The sequence below is a fragment of the Eleutherodactylus coqui genome, chromosome 2, assembly GCF_035609145.1.
Source record: "Eleutherodactylus coqui strain aEleCoq1 chromosome 2, aEleCoq1.hap1, whole genome shotgun sequence".
Lineage (NCBI taxonomy): Eukaryota > Metazoa > Chordata > Amphibia > Anura > Eleutherodactylidae > Eleutherodactylus > Eleutherodactylus coqui.
In genome coordinates, this window is record NC_089838.1 from 48145432 (window position 1) to 48153816 (window position 8385).

The following is an 8385-nucleotide window of genomic DNA, read 5'->3' on the forward strand; positions in this document are numbered from 1 at the left end:
TGTAGTGCTCTGCACCAGGCTTCACTGCTGCCTGCAGACACGCATTGTAGTGCTCTGCACCAGGCTTCACTGCTGCCTGCAGACACGCATTGTAGTGCTTTCCACCAGGTTTTCTTGCTGCCTGCAGACACGCATTGTAGTGCTCTCCCCCAGGCTTCCTTGCTGCCTGCAGACACGCATTGAAGTGCTCTCCACTAGGCTTCACTGCTGCCTGCAGACACGCATTGTAGTGCTTTCCACCAGGCTTCATTGCTGCCTGCAGACACGCATTGTAGTGCTTTCCACCAGGTTTTCTTGCTGCCTGCAGGCACGCATTGTAGTGCTCTTCACCAGGCTTCACTGCTGCCTGAAGACACGCATTGTAGTGCTTTCCACCAGGCTTCATTGCTGCCTGCAGACACGCATTGTAGTGCTCTTCACCAGGCTTCACTGCTGCCTGAAGACACACATTGTAGTGCTCTCCAGCCCTTCACCAAGCAAACTGTCTTCTGTTACAGCCAAATATTTAACCTTATGACTCCTCAGTCCAGAGCACCTGCTGCCATTTTTTCTGCACCTCAAGTCCTATGTTTTTGTCTAAAGTTGGGGCTCTTGGCCTTGTTTCAAGTCGGTCTTTTGGCCACAATTTTTCCATGAAGACTACTTCTGGCCAGGCTTCTCTGCTTTTTGCCAGTTTTAATCTGATAGCACTGCTGGACATGTGATTGTGAAAGGCAGCAAGCATGAAGTGTCTGTCATATATTGCAGTTTTCTTGGCCGACCACTGCGTCTACAATTCTCAACATTGCCAGTTTTTTTGTGGTTCTTCAGAAGAGCTTGAAAAGCACATCTTGAACCCCCAGTCTGCTGTGAAATCTTTGCCTTGGAGAGACCTTACTGATGCAGGATAACTACCTTCTTTTTTGTTCAAGTGCTCAGTTTTGCCATGTTATATGACCTGTGAAATTAAACTGTCTTCCACAACCACACCTTTGTAGCAGAGTTTGGCTGTTCTTTGCACATGTTTCAGCATCCTACACAGCTGTTTCTGTTTCAGTTAATAACTGTTTCAACCTACATATAAAAAGCATGATAATCATCACCTGTCTGGTATAATTGGTTAATCATACACCTGACTATAATCCTACAAAACCCTGGTGTGCAAGCGTACCGCGAAGAACTGAGGCTGGTGTGAAGGTAAGGGCCAGTCACACCAAATACTGATGCAATTTGCATTGAAGTTGGTCCTTCAGCAAAGTGCCTGGAAATGGTTCCGACAGACACTGGGGTGTAACGAGTGTAAACTACTTTTAGAGCTTAAGGGGAAAAGACTGCTCATCTAATCACACCACAACTCTCATCATTTGTATATCTGCCTGAAGCTGGGCTCACATGGCCATAAGTGTAAAACTCTCTATAGGTTATGCAGTGTTTTACCGCTGTACAGTCGCCGTTGACGGAGCCCATTGTTGCATACTGCAGCGAAACTGTAGTGTGCATGACAGCGTATCTCACGCACTGTCACGTGCAGACCACCTTTATTTTGTTTAGACTTCCTGTGCCATTGCAATCGCTCACATGCGCGTATACACGCAGCAATATAGAACAAGCTATTGTGTGCAGACTACATAAAGCAATGTAATTGATTGCCTGTGACTTCCCACGTATTTGACGGGCGCACATAATATGCAACAATCATACGCTCGTGTGAGCCTGGTCACTAGCAAGCACTATTACTATGAAAGGATACAAAGGGTGAGGCTTAGCAAGAATGGGCGTTGCCTAAAAATGCGTTATGGTGCACTGCAAGATTATTGTGCTAGCAGCGATTACCATGGGGGACAGGGGCATTATAATTGGCTGACATGTCCTGTGGGCAACCTTAATCTGGCTCTGATCTTAGCACCTTGGTACTTGGTGGTCTCAATGGCGAGAACCTCACCAATTTGTCTCATCACCTATTTTACAAATAGCTGACACCTTTAACTTCACATGACAACCCCTTTTAGTCTGGCACTGTTAATGTGAGGTGTTCTCAATCACTGGCACTGTATACACAGGGGTGCTCTCCAGATGCCACTGTGTTTGTGGGTGTACTCTGCAGCTGGCACTCTGCCTGCTACTGTATCTATGGAGGGGGTGGGGGTTCTAAAGCTGCCACCGCCTATAAGGGGGCAGTCTCCATCTGCCCCCAAACCTAAATGGATGCACCACGAGATAAGTGGCATCCTGGCCCACAGAGCTGGCACTTTTTTTTTAAATCACAGGTTCAATTACTTTCCAAGGTGACCCCACCCACATGGAATAATCAGCCGCGATATATGGAGTGTCGCTGTGGTGAAATTATGCTAACAAGGATTAATCCATAATCTCAGATCACAGCGGCTTATTGGAGGAGAATGGCACAAGGACAGAGGAGTTTAAACAGAACTATATGAAAGGAGCGGCCCTTAACCTGCGTGCTGACCGCGTGAGGGTCAGCAGCTGTAGCGCCGTGCAGGGGGCGCACGAAGACTACAGTATATATAGAATTTACCGACAGGATCCATCAGGCCTTGAAACAACAAATTGTGTGACCATTACAGAAGGCAAAGTTTACAAATGTTGTGCTTGTTAGCAGTCTGTGTGTTACAACTAGGAAAAACCCAGGAACAGACCAAATCCAGCAGTATTTAGTGGACTATAGCTGTATTATTTGGAAGAGGAGCTGCAGGATTATATGGGTACTTTATGGCAGCATTCTCATGACTCCTTAAGGTAGTATTATCTTGGCACTATGTGGCAGTATTATATGAGCTGCATATAGCAGTATCATCTTTGCACTATACTGTATAGTAGTATCTTAGGTTTTTATGGTGGTACTATGTGAGCTATATATAGGAGCATTATCTTGGCACTATATGACTGTACTATATAAGCGCTATATAGCAGTATTATCTTAGCATTATATAGTGGTACTTTGCGAGCTATATATATAGCAGTATCGTCTTGCCACTATACAGTGGTATTATGTGAGCTGTATATAGCACTATTATCTTGGCATTATAGAGTAGTATTATCTTAGCACTATATGGGCTGAAATTATGTGAAAATTGTAACAGGTCACCACAGTAGCGGGGAGTTCTCCTTCAATGGAAGTGTTCAAACAAAGGCTGGACAAATATCTGTCTGGGATGCTTTAGTGATCCTGCACTGAGCAGGGGGTTGGACCCGATGACCCTGGAGGTCCCTTCCAACTCTACCATTCTATGAAAATCTAAAAGTGACAGCAAGTACTCTGCTTGTTGCACCGAGTCCCATTCTCTACATCATCAGCCCTTGTAACAGACATGGTGGCATGGCGCTTAGGCACGATCACTGCCGAGGAAGGGTTGACGTACGTTATATTCACTTTCTCACCAGAACCAGCATATAATACACAGTCTGCCAATTATTCTATAGGTGGCCATGCAAAGAGGCACCTATGGTCAGTGACATCTACAACACTTAGCCCAGGCCCTCCCGTGCCCATCACAGGCCTTGACTGTCAGATGCCCTTAACAACTCACGAGTTTTACTTGCACTTCATCAGCATTACAACCTACAATAAGAAAAACACAAGATTCCGGCATGAAGTATATAAGTCCTAGTTTGCTCAATTTTCTATCTTACCAATTTTAACCCCAACCCGTTCCTGAAAAAGCAGGGTGACAACCAATAGGAGCAGGACCATAGTTTTCGTGGAAGTCGTCACCCAGCTTTCCTAGATGTCAGAACAGGAAGGCTAAATTCACATGAGCACAAAACTCTCACGAATATGAACTCCATTCTGTTGAAAGGAGTCTTACACAATAGTGAAGCTGCAAGGTAAAAAGAATTCCTGCACGTTCTATTTTTTTGCATCCCTCAGAACGCGTCGTCCCTTGTTTTTAATGGGACAATCAAACACATTGCATGCCATGCGATGTTTCCCATTGAAATCTATGGGAAACACCTGCGATCCAAGTGAAACTAGCGCCGAAGGATCGGAATTTCAAAGAAGTGATGCATAAAAAACACCTTGTATTCGACAAGCTCAATATCTGACCAGGTTTCTCGGTCCAACATCACGCTCGCCTGCATGAAGGTAGCCTAAGTGGGGCTAATGATACAGGAAGCATCACATCATAAGTGGGTAGATTTACCCTTCCAGACCCGTGGAGAAGATGTAACGGTTGCCTTCCAGCTTTCTCAGGATCACACAAACATCAACAATTGCAAAGTAAGGTGTTCAAAACTGAAGTCGACTCAAAACGTATGAGTTCTCAGGATTTCCCTTGTTTTAGTGCTCATTCACACTGGTGTAAATACACCGTTTTATGCGCATATTGATTTGCAATGGGGATTTCACACCTGCATTTTTTTGCAAGGGTGAAAAAAAAACAAAACCCAAAAAAACAGCATGTCGTATTTTGTTTTATATGACATACCAAAATAGTCCATTGCAGTCAGTGGAATTGCGCAAATAGGCAGTAAATACGCTTCATATTTGTGGATATAATCAATATGACTTGCTTGCGTTTCTTTTGCTTTCATGAAAAACGCAGTTGACATTTGTGCAAAAAAAAAAAATACTTCTGGGTTCAGATGTACAGGAAATACGCAGGGCTTCGGTCCGCAAATACGCTGTGTATTCACGAACAGCAATCTGCAGAAGCATGTGTGAAGGACTCTTTGGGCTCATTCACATGGGAATAAATACGCTACGTATTGCGTGCATTGATTTGAAGTATTCACACACTCATAGATGTCCATGAAAAAAAAACAAAAAAAAACTACCATGTCCTACAAGGGACCGAAATAGGGCATTAAAGAGACTACACAAATACGCAGTGAATATGTGTGATATGTGCGTATTTGTGTGTAAAGTCAATGGCCTTTTTGTGGGGTTTTCTGTACACGTAAAAAAAAAAAGTTAAAATGTTTAAATACGCAAGTAATACGCTACAGTATTGGTCCGTTAATATGTTGCTTAGTCACAGACTGAAACTAAGTACGCCCGTGTAAATGATCCCTTGTGAATAAAGACACAAGAGGGGTCACATCATAAGAGGGCAAATTTACTCTCCAGGTCCTGTGGAGGAGGCGTAACGGTTGTCATCCAGCTTTCCAAGGGTCAGACGAACCTAAATAGTTTTAAGATAGAGTATTAAAAACGGAAGACGATGACTCGAGCGTGGACAAGCTCAAGATTTCCCATGTTTTAGGCATGCTTTATAAACACCGATCCTGCAGGAAAATCATCTACTTAGGTTATACACTGTCATACCTATCTACACATGGACTATTCCCAGGCTTCTACCATACAATCGCTCTAATCAACATTTTCCACCCCAAAAATAGCCCTGAATCTTCTATATAAATAGAAGGGTGTAATGCTGCGGGCGGCTGCCAGGGGGCGCTGCTCCTGTCTATTCACCCAGTTCACCCTCTGCCTCTCAGACACAGAGGAAGGGCCCTGGCAAAGCAAAAAAAAATAATCTTGGTGCAGTTTTAACAATAAAACAACCTTTGTCTGTGTTTTCCTTGCTGCAGTCACCAAACAGCCACAAATCAGGGAACCCCCCCCCCCCCCTCCAAGATTAGCACACCCCTCCCCCACCTACAACCTCTGCCATAGAAAGGGGGTGGGGATGGTTTGCATGGAGATTGTCTAATGTAAAGGGGTTAATAAACTTCATTCTCATGGAAGGTTGTCGCCTGACAACTCCATATAGGAGACTATACATACTGGATGAGCCTCTGCAACCTGAGCTCTGCAGGCCCCATCCCCCTCTTTAGACTACTCAAGGGTTAAAATATTCTCTCTGCCTAGAAAAAAAATTAGGAAAGGAGGGATCAAGGGGCAAGTTTTGTATACTATGTCTTGCAGATAATATATACACAATAGCAGCCACTCTCCACCCCATCCTTCCTCTATAGGGCAGGGGAAAAGTCATGTACAGTTCAGGTTAACCCTCTCAGCCTGGAGGAGGAGGCCCAGCAGAATGCAGTATGGATGACATGTATAGATCTAGATCCTGTATACAGCAGCCCCTTACATAACAGAGCAGGCAGAAAGTACAGATACAATGTATCACTCTCATCTAAACACAATGTAACAATCTAATCTAAACAACACAATGTAATCTAAACAAGACATGGAGAACACCTCTGCCAGGGGATCTTACCTCCACAAACAGGGGGTGCAGGATTTCTGGAGCTTCATGGCAGTGACCCCCGGGATTGACAGGCTGAGAAGGGTTTTGCAGTCTTCGGGTTCAGGGCCCCCACCTCCTGGCTCCTGTCATACCTGGGTACAGCAGTCCGGGAGAGTTGTCACAGAGAGATTAGGGGGTGCAGCTGTCAGCCTTGTCCATCAGTCAGACAGTAACATCCCCATGTCTTGCGCATCCCCCCAGTGCACCCTAAAACTGGGGAGCTGGATCCTGGGGAGCAAGGCCTAGTTTGTGTATGGGGGAGGTGAGGGATGCAGGAGATTGTTGCTTTTTAGGGTGACCCACAGCCCTTGCTGCAGATCCAGGAGGACAGATCCCCCAGGGCAGTAGTGCAGCCCCCTGTGAGGTCCCCCATGCAGGGAGCCCTGCACCCAACCTTCCTGCAAGCTGCAAAAAGTTGAATTTAGAAAAGAGAGAGAAAAGGCAGCAGCAGAGGGAGGGAGGGAGGAGGAGGAGGAGGAGGCAGCAACAGCAGAGGGAGGAGGAGGCAGCCCTGGGTCTTTCTTTCTCCTGCTCTTGCAAAGCAATCAAACGCCCATCTCATAGATGACATGCAGGAGGGGGAGCTCAGTCCTGGTGCACAGCCCCCTCCTCTGCTGGAGATTGTGGGGGATTTCTGTTTAACCAACACATTTCAATCAGCACTGAAAAGGAGGGGAGGAGGAGGGGGGTTATTTTGTTAACACTGTAATCCCTGCATATAGATTGTCAGCTTTCTAGATCAGGTGGATGCAGTGGATACATACAGATCGTGTCACATGTTTACTGCATATATGTCACCCACAGGCACAACCTGGATTTATGTCACCTGCTACAACATATGTAGATTGCCAGTCACCCTCAGAGGCATAACTAAAAGCTCAGGTGCCCCAATGCAGAATCTGTACCAGGGCCCCCTGTCTGTCATGTGCTATTTATAATGCAGGTGCCTTCTAATGTGATAGAGGGGCTTTTGGACTCCCTAAGGCTCCAGGGCCCGGTAGCAACTGTTACCTCTGCATCCCCTATAGCTTCATCGCAGCCTCTCAGCACGGTTATTGGGAGTGCAGAAATAGCAGTTGCGTGCGTGAATGGGCCCAACAGCCCCTCTACCAGGTGAGAAGACCCCAGTATTATAAATTTTATAAGGTGGGGGGAGCTATTGAAAATTTTGCAGTATCATGCAACATAAATGACATGATACATTTTTTTCTGTTGGTCGGTTCAATTACAACAATACCAAAATTATGAGTTCCTTTAGGTTTTTGCACGATTGCACAATAAAACCTTGTTTCTCTTTTTAAGTCCTTTTTTTTTTTCTTGCATCGCTGCATTCAGAGTCCCAGAACTTTTTTTTATTTTTCTATGGACGGAGCTCTGTGTGGGCTTGTTTTTTTGCATGACAAGCTGCAGTTTTTATTGGTACCATTTTGGAGTACATATGACATCTTTGATCACTTTTAGGGCTTATTTAGACGACCGTATATCGGCTCGGTTTTCACGCCGAGCCGATATACGGTGTCCTTGTCTGCAGGGGAGGGGGGAGGATGGAAGAGCCAGGAGCAGGAACTGAGCTCTCGCCCCTTCCCTGCCCCTCGCCACTATTTACAATGGGAGGGGCGGAGCTAAGCAGCGGTATTTAGCTTCACCCCTGTCTCCTCCCCTCCTTTTGCAAATAGTGCAGAGGGAGCTCTGTTCCTGTTCCTGCCTCTTCCATCCTCCTCCCCCTGCAGACAAGGACACCGTATATCGGCTCGGCGTGAAAACCGAGCCGATATACGGTCGTCTGAAATAGCCCTTATTTAGTTTTTTGGGAGGCATTTTAACTGTTTTTCTATTTTGTTTTTATTGCATTAGCCGTACAGGATTTAACAAATAGGGAAAGTTTGCAAAAACATTCTTTTTAAAACTATTTTTTTTTTACATTTTATATGTTCCTGTAAGGGATTGAACCTGTGAGGCTATGATCACACTGATATACTGCATTACTTCTATACTGCAATGCATTATCACTTCTCACAGTGATCACAGGTCATGGCAGACCAGTACACCATTTTTTTGCTGTCTGTTTAACATGGCAACACATCGTCCCTTTGCAATTTCACAGCTGTGGGCTGATGACGTCACAGAAGGAGCGCTCGCCTTCTGTGTAGCTGTTACATGCAGCGATCATTTCAGTCTGTCAGTCATG

The 8385-nt window shown here is 45.3% G+C and overlaps 1 protein-coding gene across 2 annotated transcripts in view; it reads right to left on the reverse strand.

The window, feature by feature from the left end:
• HIPK2 (homeodomain interacting protein kinase 2) overlaps window positions 1-6635 on the reverse strand; it is a 55851-nt gene extending 49216 nt beyond the window's left edge. For both annotated transcript variants that reach the window (XM_066590806.1, XM_066590805.1), the window contains exon 1: window positions 6168-6635. The gene's annotated coding sequence lies outside the window, so the exon portion shown is untranslated. The remainder of the gene's footprint in view (window positions 1-6167) is intronic.
• Window positions 6636-8385: the final 1750 nt, after the last annotated feature.